Below are 14945 nucleotides of genomic sequence, written 5' to 3'. Positions count from 1 at the left end.
ATTTTAATTCCACATATAACATATAGCACTTAAATATCTTGTCATTTTCTCAAAATAGTCACTTATTTTTTAGAAAATTTAAAAAACATAAAAATGTTTTATATTTGCACATATAATGGGTAAATATAACTTTTACTAGTTTGCATCACATAACATTTTCCTTCATCCCAAAGAAATCTATATACACTTTAAACTTTTGCCTGCCATTAAATGGCATTGTTTTGCCATAATTTCTGAAACATATATTCTCTGTGTAGAGAATTTTAGTATGACTATTTTCCAGTACATCAAAAATTTCCTTTCATTGTCTCTGAGTATTCAGTGGTCATTTTAATTTTTTCCCCTACATGTCATGTGTCTTTTTTCTTTGGTTGCTTTAAAATATTTTTTCTTTGTTAATAGTTTTCATCAATTTGATTATGAGGTGTCTTGGTATAATGCTGCTTGGGGTTCATTAAGTTTCTTGGATTTCTGAATTGATATTGTTATTAAATCAGAAATTTTTCAGCTATTATTTTATTTATCTGTCCCTCTTCATCTTTAGGAAACTTCTATATATATATATATATATATACACACATACATATATATACATATATATATACACACACACACACACACATATATATATATATTAGGCTGCTTAATATTGTCCAAAGATCATTGAGACTCTAATTTTTTTCAGCTTTTTTTTTGTCTCTTTATGTTTTAGTTTGGATAGTTTCTACGCCATATTTTCAAGTTCAATTATGTCTTCTTTGGGAAAAACTAATCCCCTATTAAGCAAATCCATATCAGATATACTGTAAGATGTTAATTTTCATTTGACTCTTCTGTATAGTTTCCATTTTTCTCATTACTGTTATGTTTTGGTTTAAATATTTGTACATATTTATAGTAGTTCTCTTAAGTCCTTGTCTGATAATTCAATCATCCCTGTAATTTCTGGTTCTCTTTCTATTGACTGATTTTTCTCTTATTATAGGTCACATTTTTTAGCTTTTTTGCCTATTTAGTAATTATTGATTGAGTGCTGGACATTTTGAATGTTGTTGATTCTGCTATCTTCCTTTAGTAGTTGGTTTTGTTCTGGCAAGCCATTACTTTACTTACCAATCACTTTAATCTTTTTGAAGTTTGATTTTATACTTTGCTAGTGCACATCTAGAGTAGCCTTACATTTCTAAGAGGTTAAATTAAGGCGTGTTCTTTGTTTAGGTATGGCATGGCGTGGTGTTTCTGAGGTGTCCACTGAACTTCCTAGGTGTTCAGTGAAGTGTCTTTGAGACTGTGGGATCCGAAACATGTCTCTAGGTGTGAGCTTTCGAGCTCAGATATTAGTTCAGTTTATATTTCCCTTGTGGGTCTTTACTCATAGGTTTCTTTGTCTGACTTAGAGTGTCAGCCTTTGTATGATCAGTTTAATATTCAACTAGAGGTTTAAGTGAGCTCCTTTTAAAATTTCTGGATATATCTTTTTTTATGTAGCCACCACCTTTATGGTGCATTGCCCTACAAATTCTAGCAACCGTAGCCTTCCTTATCTCAGCAAGACTTTCTTGTGTTTGAATTCCCTTTCCCTAAACTTTGGTCTGGAAAGTACCTCCAGAAAGAAAACCTGGAAATTGTAGGATGTACTTCATTTGTTTTTCTTCTCTCAAAGTTCAAGCTCTGTGCTGTCTGTTGTCCAATATCTGTCAAAAGACTTTTTTTTTATATTGTTTGTCTAATTTTCTAAGATGTGCTGTTGTGGTATGGTTTGGTTTTTAATGGTTGTAGGGCTAATCCAGTACCCATTATTCAATCCTAGCCAGAAGCAGAGGTCCCTGTTACTGTTGTTTTTGGTGTGAGACCATCTTTCTTTACTATGGGGATTTTATGGTTGTTGCTTAGTTAATACAAATTGTGATTTCTTTATATTGTGCCACTTCCCAAAGATGTTTTATCATGGAAACTGTGTGTGACAGAACTCCTATATACCTTCCACCATATTCCAGTGTTCTTGTGAATATAGGTTGGGAACCACTGATTTAATAGCAAAGATCATTACAGTCAGAATCTGTGCATTAGGACTCATTAAAATAAATGGAAAATCTCAAATAAAAAGGCATTTAGAAGTTAATACTATTTAATTTCTACTTCATTTGGAAGTTTTTCTTGCTTATGTGATCTGCTTTACAAAAATAATAAACATAGTAAGTAATTAGCACAACAATTGTATGATTTTTAAGTGAGATTAAAACATCTTGTTCTACCTGGAATGTTAATATGCTCTTAGAATCTTAAAGCATTTACACTATTCTTTTTTTCTCACATCCATCACCTCACACATATTTTCTTATTTTTTTGGTGAGAATATTTAAGTTCTAGTCTCTTAGAAAATTTCAATTATACAATGTAGAGTTAACAAATATAGTCACTATGTTATACATTAGATCCACAGATCTTATTCTGAAAGTTTCTACCACTTTACCAATCTTTTCCTATATTTCCCACCTCCCAGTCTCTGGAAAACACTTTTTTGCTCTCTATTTTTATCAGTTTGACTTTTTCTGATTTCGCCTGTAAGTGATACCATGCAGTGTTTGTCTTCTTCTGTCTGGCTTAATACACTTCGCATAATGCTTTCAAGGTCTATCCACGTTGTCACAAATGGCAGGATTGCCTTCTTTTTTGTGGCTGAATAAAATTCCATTGTAAATATATCCCATATCTTCTTTATCCATTCATCCAATGACTGACACTTAGGTTGTTTCCGTATCTTGGCTAATATGAATAATGCTGCAGCGATCATGGGGGTACATCTTGTTTTCATTTCTTTTGAATATGTACCCAGAAATGGGATTGCTGGATCTAATGGTAGGTCCATTTTTAGTTTTTTAGGGATTTCCATACTGTTTCCCATAGTGACTGCACCAATTTACATTTCCACCAAGAGTGCACAAGGGTTTCCTTTTCTCCACATCCTCCCCAACACCTGTTATCTCTTATGTTTTTGATGATAAACATTCTAACAGGTGTGAGGTGATATTTCATTGTGGTTTTGATTTGCATTTCCATGATGATTAATGATGTTGAGTACCTTTTCATGTACATGTTGACCATTTGGATGTCTTCTTTATTTTTGTGTGTGTTTTATTTTTTGTTTGTTTGTTGTTTTTTTTTTGCTGTTGAATTGTGTGAATTCTTTATATATTTTGGATATTAACCCTTTATCAGATATATGATTTGCAAATATTTTTTCCAATTCCATAGGTTGCTTTTCCTTTCTGTTGATAGTTTTCTTTGCTGTGTATAAGATTTTTAGTTTGATATAGTCACAATTGTTTATTTTTGCTTTTGTTGCCTTTTGGTGTCAAATCCACAAAAATCATTGCCAAGACTGATATGAAGGAGCTTATTGCCTGTGTTTTCTTCCAGGAGTTTTACAGTTTTCAGTTTTAAAGCCTCTAATTGATTTTGAGTTGATTTTTGCTTATGATGTAAGATAGGGATCTAGTTTCATTCTTTTGCATGTGGCTGTCCAGTTTTCCCAACACTATTTATTAAGGAGACTGTCCTTATCCATGGCATATTCTTGGCTCATTTGTTGTAAATTAATTGACCATATATGCGTGGAGTTTTTTCTGGGCTCTATCTGTACCATTGATCTATGTGTCTGTTTTTAATCTTCTAGGTTTGTTCTTCTTTTTCAAGATTACTTTGGCTATTTGGGTCTTTTGTGGTTCCATACAAATTTTAGGATTGCTTTTTCTATTTCTTTGAAAAATATCATTGGAATTTTGATAGGGATTACAATGAATCTGTAGATTGCTCTGGGTAGTATGGGTATTTTAACAATATTAATTCTTCCAAATCGTGAGCATAGATCGTCTTTTTATTTATTTGTGGTTACTTCAATTTCTTGCATCAATGCCATAGTTTTCAGTGTACAGATATTTCACCTCCCTGGTTAAATTTATTCCTAAGCATTCTTTTATTTATTTATTTTTTTTGGTGAGGAAGATTGGCCCCGAGCTAACACCTGTTGCCAATGTTCCTCTTATTGTTGGGGAAGATTGGCCCTGAGTTAACATTTGTGCCCATCTCCCTCTATTTTGTATGTGGGATGCTGCCACAGCATGGCTTGATGAGTGATACATAGGTCCATGCCCAGGATCTGAAACCCGTCAACCCTGGGCTGCCAAAGTAGAATGTGTTAACTTAAGCACTACACTACTCGGCTGGTCCCCTTAAGTATTCTTTTTAATGTTATTATAAATAGGATTGTTTTATTAATTTCTATTTCTGATAGTTTGTTATTAGTATATAGAAATTAGTGTATAGATTTTTGTAAATTGATTCTGTATCCTGCAACTTTACTGAATTTGTTTATCAGTTCTAACAGTTTCTTGGTGGAAAAAACGGGGTTTTCTACATCATGTCCCCTGCAAATAGAGACAATTTTACTGCTTCTTTTTTGATTTGGATGACTTTTATTTCTTTTTCTTTCCTAATTGCTCTTCCTAGAACTTCTAGTATTGTGTTGAATAAAAGTGGTGAGAATGGACATCCTTGTCTCATTCTCAATCTTAGAGGAAAAGCTTTCAGCTTTTCACAATTGAGCACAATGTTAGCTGTGGGCTCGTCATATATGGCCCTTATTATGTTGCAGTATATTCCCTCTATACCCAGCTTGCTGAGAGTTTTATCATGAGGGAAATTTGAGTTGCAGCAAATGCTTTTTGTGCACCTGTTGAGACGATCATATGATTTTCGTGTATCACAATGATTGATTTGCAGGTGTTAAAGCATCCTTGCATTCCTGGAATGAATCCCGTTTGATCATGATGAGCCTTTTAATGTGCTGTTGAATTCAACTTGCTAATATTTAGTTGAGGATTTTTGCATCTATCTTCTTCTGGGATAATGGCCTATAATTTTTATTTCTTGCAGTATTCTTGCCTGGTTTTGGTATCAGGGTAATGCTGGCTTCATAAAATGAATTTGAAAGTGTTTCCTCCTTTTAGATTTTTTACAAGAGTTGGAGAAGGAGTGGTATTAACTTTTCTTTAAATGTTTGGTAGAATTCACCAGTGAAGCCATCTAGCCCTGGGCTCTCCTTTGTTGAGAGGTTTTTGATTAATGATTCAATTACCTACTAGTAATTGGCCTGTTCAGAATATCTATTTCTTAATGATTCAGTCTTGGCAGATTGTATGTGTCTAGTAATTTATCCATTTTTTCTAGGTTGTCCAATTTGTTTGTGTGTAATTGTTCATAGTAGTCTCTTATGATCCTTTATAATGTTTTTGTGATATCAGTTGTAATGTCTCCTCTTTCATTTCTGATTTTATTTATTTGAGTCCTCTTTTTTTCTTGGTGAGTCTTGCTGAATGTTCGTCTGTTTTATTTATATTTTCAAAAATTAGCTCTTAATTTAATGGGTTTTTTTCATTGTCTTTTTGTCTCTATTTCTTTATTTCTATTCTGATCTTTGCTATTCCCTTCCTTCTGTTAACTTTCACCTTAGTTTGTTCTTCTTTTTCTCATTCCTTGAGGTGTATAGTTAGATTGTTTATTTGAAAGGTTTCTTTTTTCTTAATGTATGTGTTTATCACTATGAACTTCCCTCTTAGAACTGCTTTTGCTGCTTCCCATAAGTTTTGGTTATTATATTTCCATTTTAATTTGTCTCAAGAGATTGTCTGATTTCCCTTTGGATTTCTTTTGTGACCCATTGGTTGTTCAGTAGCATGTTGTTTAATCTCCACATAGTTGTGAATTTTCTAGTTTTCTTTTTGTAATTGATTTCTAGTACACTATTCTTTTTCCAAAAAAGCTTTTTATTCATTTAGGACAGCTAACTACTATAAACTTGTATGCTCCATGCTATATGCCTTCAATTTTCCCTTTCTGTTGACTTTTTTCTGTTAATACTACTATCTTTCATTGTAATCTATAGGTATCCTTCAGCTCCCTCTGTTATGCTCAGAGTTATGGAGGTTTGTGACCTTTGCCTAACGGTTTTATCTGAGTCAATAGAAATGTACCATTGGTAAATACCCTGTAATCTGGTCACTGGAATGTAAGAAATTGCAGGCTAATTTCATTTGCCCTAAAATTCTGCAGTGTGTGGAGGAACTGTGTAAAAGAAAGAAAGCAAGAAAAAAAAAGAGAAAACAAAAAAAGAAAGAAAACTACACCAAATAATTTTAAAAGAAATTTTTATTATGCTGTGTTAAGATTTACTGTTTGATACTTATTAATGCCTACAGCCAGAAAGAATAATTTAAAATTCAATTAATTTACACTTTCTTTTCATTTTTAAATAAATATGTTTTAGTCATTAATCTAAAGAGAAGATAGCCATAAGCTAGAGGTCAGCTGCCCATTGTCGTCATAGGATTCTAAAAAAAAACTCACAGAGATAATAAGTTAATAAAATCAACATTTTATATCTAAGTCAGTCATTGTGAATTGGACCTATATAAGCCATAGGAGTATTCTTCTGTTGCACAGGCCTATGGCTGTTTTAAAAATAGGTTTCTTGGATCCTTTTCACAGGTGCACACACGGGTCTTAGCACTTACTCTCTTACTATAACCAATAGTCAATAAAAAGAGGTATAATGTACATGTTTTTTTGCTCAATACTCCTTACTTTTGGAGTACTCCTCCATCCTACAAAATACACATGATTCAAGTGGCTCTGTCAATCACAGTGCCTCATCTCACTTATGGTCAGTTGGGCATGTGTCCCAGTCAGGAATAACCCACAGACTTACCCCTGGCAAGTCCAAAAAGAGCGTATTCCAGGGATGATATATGGGCACAGGAAAAGAAAAGTCTCTCTCCCTTTTTGCCTGCTAGGATTGGTAAGCTGGCAGGTTCTGAATGGGGCTGAGAGTGGATATCTTTCCTGTGATGTGGAGATAATCTATCTGCTGAATTAAAGCAACATGAAGAAGAAAACAGAACCAAAAGAAGAAGAGAACGACCCCAGCATTTATGCCTCTGAATACAGCCATGTCTAAGCCAAATCTGTGACTAAACTTTCTCCAGTTACATTAGTCAGTGCTTCTTCTGTTTTATGTAAAATATTTTCAACTGGGTATCTATAGATACCCACAGAAATTCCTGATTGATATAGAAAGCAAAAAGAGACAATGCTTTAAATTCCATTATGATTTAGGATTCTATAATGGTATTTATGTTGATACATGAGCATTTTTATTGTTGATATTTCATGATATATTTTTCACAACCCTTTATGTTTCATTCTGTTCTAGGCATGTCTCTTGTAAGTAAGGATATTTTAAAATGCAGCCTTATAATCTCTGACGTTTTAAAACTAAATTTAACTTTCTACATTTGTTTTATTTACTGATATATTTGGACTTGGTTTGATATCTCATTAGATGTTTCTTGTTTGCTATCAATTTATTTTATTGACTATTTTTTGCTTTCCTACATCTTGATAAGATTGATAAAGATTTCTATACTCTTCTTATAGAGGTTAAGAAACTTGTCCAAGGCCACACTGCTAGGCAGCAGAAGAATGAAATTTGGAACCATGTATGGCTTGAATCCAGCATTTTTACACTTAACAACTAGATAATATTCTTCCTAGAGTGCAGAAGAATAAGTGTTTGTTTAAAACATGTGCAGTGGGGATGGAAACTCAAGGATAAGCAAAAGAGATGGTGTTAGTTTTAATTGATTGGACTTGAATGATTAACATTAAAAGTAAAAGAGACAGAGATGTGGAAGATGACTGATAGAATTCTTGTTGGAATGACTTGATGTATGTTTTCCAGATAATCAGGAAAAAAAATATAGAGAGAAGAGGAGTACTTTTAGCTGGGATGGCAGTGTGTCACCAAGGTGGAGTGGTTCGCTAGGTAGTTTGTTAGAAAATTTCCAGTTCAGGAACGTTGTCTGTGCAAGAATTTTAAAATGTATCATGTCTGGGGCCACTCTGTGGTGGAGCGGTTAAGTATGTGTGCTCTGCTGCTGGCCGCTCAGGTTCGGATCCCAGGCGCGCACCAACGCACTGATTGTCAGGCCATGCTGTGGCGGCTTCCCACATAAAGTGGAGGAAGATCAGCACAGATGTTAGCTCAGGGCCAGTCTTCCTCAGCAAAAATTGGAGGACTGGCATGAATGTTAGCTGAGAGCTGATCTTCCTTACAAAATATAAAAAAATAAAAATGTATCATGTCTAAATGTCTGGAGAAGCCATGGATTTAGATAAGGGCATTCAAAGGGACTGTATAATAAAGCCAGAAGAAGACAGAGGATGGTACAGTAGGTGAACACATAGAAGACTGTGTTATATAGTTTAAATGAGTTAATAGCTGCAGAGCACTGGAAATAGCACCTGATGTAGAGTAAGCACTAGACAATGGTCAGCTGATGAGGACAATGATGATGATGATGATGAGATGATAAATAATATAAACATACTTCCATTATATGTTTTTTGCTTACAGGACACTGTATTAGGTCCAAGTCCAAAAATAGATCTTAGAGAATTAGTCCATTATTTGCCTCATGCAACAAATACTCTCCAACTCTTATTTTGAGCCAGGAAGAAATATTAAGTTCAATACTCCAACTATGTGTTACTTCCAATGAAAAGGAGAATTAATACTAGTAAAGTGAGGATGAAAAATATTTTCTCTTATAGTGATTTCTCAGCTTCTGCAACAACTAAACTAATTTCTAAGGCTGATAAATAATCTTAGATAAATAGTGAGAAGTTTTATATAGTGGCCATATAAATTTTCTTCCACGTAAAGCAGAGTAAGATCTATCTTTTAACATTATTTTTTTTACATTTCTCATCAAGTTCCACTGGTATAATTTGGTAATGTTCAACTACATGTGAAAAGCACTTTTTCCTCTTTTCCCCTAAACACATCTTCATATAGTCAAGGTGAAATTTGTGCATCCCTGGGGATTTCAGGAAAAGAGAGAGGTGGAAGGAGAAGTTGAAAGGCAAGGAGTAAGTTCAAATTGTCAAGCCATGTGTTTTGTCTGAATATTACCCAGGGGATAATCCATTCTTATTGTCAAAAGCTAAGAGATCTTGGGAAACAAGAAAGACAATTCAAAAGTAACGGGAAAATCGGGGCCGGCCCGGTGGCGCAAGCGGTTAAGTGCGCGCGCTCCGCTGCGGCGGCCCGGGGTTCGCTGGTTCGGATCCCGGGCGCGCACCGACGCACTGCTTGGTAAGCCATGCTGTGGCGGCGTCCCATATAAAATGGAGGAAGATAGGCACCGATGTTAGCCCAGGGCCGTCTTCCTCAGCAAAAAAAGAGGAGGATTGGCGGATGTTAGCTCAGGGCTGATCTCCTCACAAAAAAAAAAAAAAAAAAAAGTAACGGGAAAATCCCAAGCCAAATGGCAAAAATGAATGATGATATTTTATAAGTTGTGAAGCAGTTTTATTCCAACGGGCTTTTAAAGAACAAGCACAATTTCTCAGCTATGTACAGTATTTGACTGAGATAATTCATAACAATTGAAATAACACTGGAAGGAAATGGAATTTCTTAATTGTTTAATTTATATTTTATTTTTAAAAGGTAAAACTTGTATAATAGTATTTCAAGTCCAAATAAAAATTATATACATGTTTTACACCCACCCAGCCCCACTCCAGACAGTTTTAATTTTTTTATCTATGTTTTATTCTATTTTGATATATTTTTTCTTACTTTTATTTTTGAAAAAATTGATGTTGGAATGAAGCAAATAACATTTCAGGATTATTTTAAGATGGCATTCCTTTCTGGCACCCTCAAATGGTAATAAGTATCTGCTCTGCATTGTATGTTGAACTGAGAGTAATCAATATTTTATTAATTGTTCCTTGTGAAATTACTATGATATCTATTTTGCAGACATAAATTTTGCTTAAGGTCAAAGAGTAATAGAATTAAGACTAGGATTATTTTGCTTCAAAATCCAAGTCATAGTTAGTTTATTATATCAAACTTTTCTTGGTTTAAGGATTTTGAATGTCACGGTCAGAAGAAATCATCTAAAACTTTACTAAACAAGGTACCTGAACTGTAACTGACAAATCACTGGAGGCTCAGTGTGGACAACTCTGAGAGTCAAAAACTCCAAGGCAACCCAACCATAGGTGGAGCTTCACCATATTGTGAGATTTACCTCCAAGAGCTCAACCAGGTTCCCATAGTAAATATGGGATAAAAATTCCCTCCTGCTTCTAGCAGAGAGAGGAGAAAAGGAACCATTTTTAAGTACTCCAGAGCCCTCCATTCTTCTTAACAAGGGCTACCCTAAAGGGTAACTGGTTAACCAGAGCCTAATCAGCTGGTATAGTATCAGAGACTAACTAACCTGAGGAAAGGGAAATACCAACTTCAGCCCACTCTAACCATCCTGCCCCACCTAAGGGGGGAGAAAAAAATAAAGACACACTTGAGTTCACAGTCCACGGGTATAGGCTTACTAAAAGACAGATACCCAATGTAGGATTATAGAATGCTTCCCCTCTCCCCACACCTCACCTCCAAATTGATAAAGGCCTATTTACAATAGTTCATTTTACCCAGGACATCAGGCAGGGTCTCAAGAAGAAATTAGAAGGTATAGCAAAAGGCAAAAAATACAATTTGAAGAGACACAGCAAGCATCTGAAACAGACATGGCAGAGATGTTGGAATGACCAAACTGGGAATTTAATACAATCATGATTGATATGCTAAGTGTTCTAATGGATAAAGTAGGCAGCATGCAAGAATAGATGGGCAATGTAAGCAAAGGGATGGAAAGCCTAAGAAAGACCCAAAAGGAAATGCTAGAGACCAAAACATTATAACAGAAATGAAGAATGCCTTTAATGGACTAGACAGAGCAGCAGAAAGAATCTCTGAGCTAGAGCATATGGAAATAGAATCTTCAAAAAAACAAACAAAAAAAAAGAGAATAAAGAATGAAGTAAAAACAAAACAGAATATCCAAGGACAGTGGCACAACTGCCAACGGTGTAACAGGAATAATGAGAATACAAGAGGAGAAGAAAGAAAGAAGCAGAAGAAATATTTGCCAAAACAATGACTGAGAATTTCCTCAAATTAATGTCAAACACCAAGCCACAGATCCAAGAAGCTCAGGCAATACAGGATAAATGCCAAAAAAAAAAAAAAAAAAAAAAAGGAAAACTCTATATCTAAGCATATCATCCTCAAACTACAGAAAATCAAAGATAAACAGAAAATCCTAAAACAAGACAGAAGAAAAGAACAACTTACCTATAGAGGAGCAAAGACAAGAGTTACATCCTACTTCTCCTCAGAAACTGTGCAAGCAAGAAGAGAGAGGTGTAAAGTATTTAAAGAGTTGAGAGAAAAATCACCAACCTAAAATCTGTACCTTGTGAAATATCCTTCAAAAATGAAGAAGAAATAAACACTTTCTCAAACAAATAAAAATTGAGGGAACTTGTTCCTAGTAGACTTATCTTACAAGAAAAGTTAAAAGAATTTTTTAGAGAGGAGTAAAATAATACAAGTCAGAACCTCAGATCTACATAAAGAAAGACCATTGAAGAAGGAATAAGTGAAGGTAAAAGAAAAACTTTTATTTTTCTTATTCTTATTTGATCTCACAGATAACAGTTTTTTCAAATTAACAATAGCAATGGTGTACTTGATTATGCATGCTTATGTATTTATTTTAAGTATACATATATGCTTATGAATGCTTATATATAAGTGAAATGAGTGACAGCAATAATTCAAGGGACTAGAGGGAGGAATTAAGATTTTTTGTTATTATAAGGTACTCACACTACTTGTGAAATGATGTAGTGTTATTTGAAAGTGGACTTGGATAAGCCGTAAACGTAACGACTTGTAAACTCTAGGGCAACCACTAAAAAAAGTTTAAAAAGAAGCATAACCAATATACTAAGAAAGTAAAGAAAATGGAATTATACAAAATACTCAGTTAAAATCACAAAAGTCAGAAAAAGAGTGGAAGACAAAAATAAGAATAAAGAACAAGGGCAACAGATAGAAAAAAGTAACAGATGTGATAAACATTAACACAATTATATCAATAATCACCTTGAATTTCAATGGTTCAAAAGTATCAGTTAAAAGAAAAAAATTTTCAGAGTAGATCAAAAAACAAGACCCAACTATGTGTTGTGTACAAGAAATCCACTTTAAGGAAGATGGGCACAGATGTTAGCCCAGGGCCAGTCTTCCTCAGCAAAAAGAGGAGGATTAGCATGGATGTTAGCTCAGGGCTGATCTTCCTCACACAAAAAAAAAAAACAAACAGAAATCCACTTTAAATATAAAAACAGATATAGATTTAAAGTAGATGTATGGAGAAAAATATACCATGCTAACACTAGTCAAAAGATAACAGGAGTAGCTATACTAATTTCACACAGAGTAGACTTCAAAAGAAGGAAAGTTATCAGGGATATAGAAGGGCATTACATAATGATAAAAGGATCGGTTCTCCAAGAAGACATAATAATCCTTGATGTGTATGCACCTAACAACAGAGCATCAAATTATGTGAGGCAAAAAATAATAGGATTTCAAAAAGAAACAGATAAATCCACTATCATAGCTGGATACGTCAACACTACTGTCTCAGAAATGGACAGATCTAGTAGGAAGAAAATCAGTAAGGATATAGTTGAACTAAACACCAGCATCATTCAACTGAAAATATGTGACATTTATTGACTACTTCATCCAACAAGAACAGCCTATACATTCTTCTCAAGCTCACATGGAGCATTCACCAAGATGACCACATTCTAGGCCATAAAACACAACTTACCAAATTTAAAAGGATAGAAATCATGCATTGTATGCTCTCAGAACACAATGAAATTAAACTAGAAATCTATAACAGAGAGATAACTGGAAAATGAAAAAAAAAAAAACCATGGAGATTAAAGAACACTTTTCTAAATAACACATAGGTCACAAAAGAAATCTCAAGAGACATTTAAAAATATTTTGAACCAAATTAAAACACAATTTATCAAAAATTGTAGTAATCAGCAAAAGCAGTGCTTAGAGGGAAATCTATAGCATTGAATGCATATTATTAGAAAAGAAGAAATATCTAAAATCAATCATCTAAGATTCCAGATTAGGAAACTAGGAAAAAAAAAACAATTTAAATCCAAAGTAAACAGAAGAAAAGAAATAATAAGAATTAGAGCAGAAATCAATGAAATTGAAAATGAAATCACTAGAGGAAAATGGATGAAACCAAAAGTAGTTTATTTTGAAATGTCAAAAAAGTTGATATGCCTCTAGCTAGGCTAACTAAGATAAAAAGAGAAAAGACACAAATTATTAATATCAGAAATGAAAAAGTGGACATCAATACAGATCCTATGGACATTAAAGAGACAATAAAGAAACTCTATAAACAATTTAACCCCATGCCCACAAATTTAATAAGCTACAAGAAATTGAAAGATGTCTTTCAATTCTTTGAAAGATAATATTTGCTGAGACTCATGCAAGAAGAAATAGACAATCTGAATAGGCCTATATGTATCAAAGAAATTGAACCAATATTTAATAACCTCCATATCAGAAAATACCAGGCCCAGATGGGTTTGCTGGTGAATTCTACCAAACATTTAAGAAAGAAATTTTACCAATTCTCTACAATTACTTTCAGAAGATAGAAGCAGAGGAAATACTTTCTAACTCATAATTTGAGGCTCATTTTCTAACTCAGTCATTGTAAAGGAGTTATACACCATGACTAAGCGGGATTTGTTCCAGGTATACAAGACTGGTTCAACATTTGAAAATCAATTAATGTAATCCATCACATCAATAGGCTAAAAAAGAAAAACCACATGATCGTATCAATAGATGCAGAAAAAGCATTTCATGGAATCCAATACCCATTCTTGATAAAAACTCTCAGTAAACTAGGAATAGATGGGAAGTTCTCCAACTTGATAAAGAATATCTACAAATCTACAGCTAACATCAAACTTACTGGTGAGAAACTCACAAGTTTTCCCATGAGGACCAGGTATGAGGCAAGGATGCACCCTCTCATTACTCCTTTACAACATCATACTGGAAGTTCTAGCTAATGCGATAAGACAAGAAAAGGAAATAAAATGTATACAGACTGGTAAGGAAGACATAAAACTGTCTTTGTCACAGATGACATAATTCTTTATGTAGAAAATTTGAAAGAATTGACAAAATCCTGGAACTAATAAACTACTTATGGCATGGTTGTAGGCAACAAGATTAATATACAAAAGTTAACTGCTTTCCTATAAACTAGCGACGAATGAATAGAATTTGAAGTTAAAAAAAAAAATACCATTTACATTAGCACCCCCAAAAGTTAAACACTCTGAGTATAAATCTGACAAAATATATACAAGATCTATATGAGGAAAACTCCAACTCTGATGAATGTAATCAAAAAAGAACTAAATAAATTGAGAGATATTCCATATTCATGGAAAGGAAGACTCAATATTATCAAGATGTCGGTTCTTCTCAACTTGATTTATAGATTCAATGCAATCCCAAATAAAAGCCTAGATAGTTAGTTTGTGGATATCAACAATTTGATTATAAAGTTTACATAGTGAGGCAAAAAGACCCAGAATAGCCAACACGATATGAAAAGAGAAGATCAAATTTAAAGGACTGACATTATCTTACTTTAAGAATTATTATTAAGCTACAGTAAGCAAAACTGTGGTATTGGTGAAAGAATAGAGAAATAATGGAACTAAATAGAGAACCCAGAAACAGACCCACATAAATATAGTCACCCAATCTTTGACAAAGGAGCAAAGACAATACAATAAAGCAAGACAACTGGACATACACATGCAAAAAATGAATCTAGACACAGACCTTACACCCTTCACAAAAAAAAATTCAAAATGGATAAATGACCTAA

The sequence above is a fragment of the Diceros bicornis genome, chromosome 17 (assembly GCF_020826845.1).
Source record: "Diceros bicornis minor isolate mBicDic1 chromosome 17, mDicBic1.mat.cur, whole genome shotgun sequence".
Taxonomy (NCBI): Eukaryota; Metazoa; Chordata; class Mammalia; order Perissodactyla; family Rhinocerotidae; genus Diceros; species Diceros bicornis.
Note: the sequence above shows the minus strand (reverse complement) of the source record.